The sequence below is a fragment of the Numenius arquata genome, chromosome 1 (genome assembly GCF_964106895.1).
Source record: "Numenius arquata chromosome 1, bNumArq3.hap1.1, whole genome shotgun sequence".
Lineage (NCBI taxonomy): Eukaryota > Metazoa > Chordata > Aves > Charadriiformes > Scolopacidae > Numenius > Numenius arquata.
In genome coordinates, this window is record NC_133576.1 from 119,850,941 (window position 1) to 119,851,367 (window position 427).

Sequence of the window (427 nt, forward strand, 5' to 3'; positions counted from 1 at the left end):
AAGTACTGTTGTATGTTGTTTTTACTTTAACAACTATCTGATTGCCCCTGTGTACAAGGCTTTTGAAGAGAAGATCTGTTCCCTTTCAGTACTGTTAAAGTGAGTTTATTTCAGTCTTCAGACCCTTTTTATTGCCAGAGTTCACTCCTTAGCAAAAGGAACTGGGATGCCTTTTTATTTTAAACCAAGGTAGGCGTGTTAGGTCAGCTTTAAAATGCCATAAAACTATCTGCTCAGACATAGAACCTGTTTCTTTGTCAAAAAATACAGTACTTCCTGATCTGAAGTAAATATTTCACTCCAGTTAATACATGAATAGAGTTTTGTAAGGCTGTTTTGTCAAGCAGTTGCCTTATAGAGTCCAGCTAGCTCTCTGCCAGTTCAGCCCCCAGGGTCACCAGCAAGAGAAGTTCCTGCAGAGAGGCAG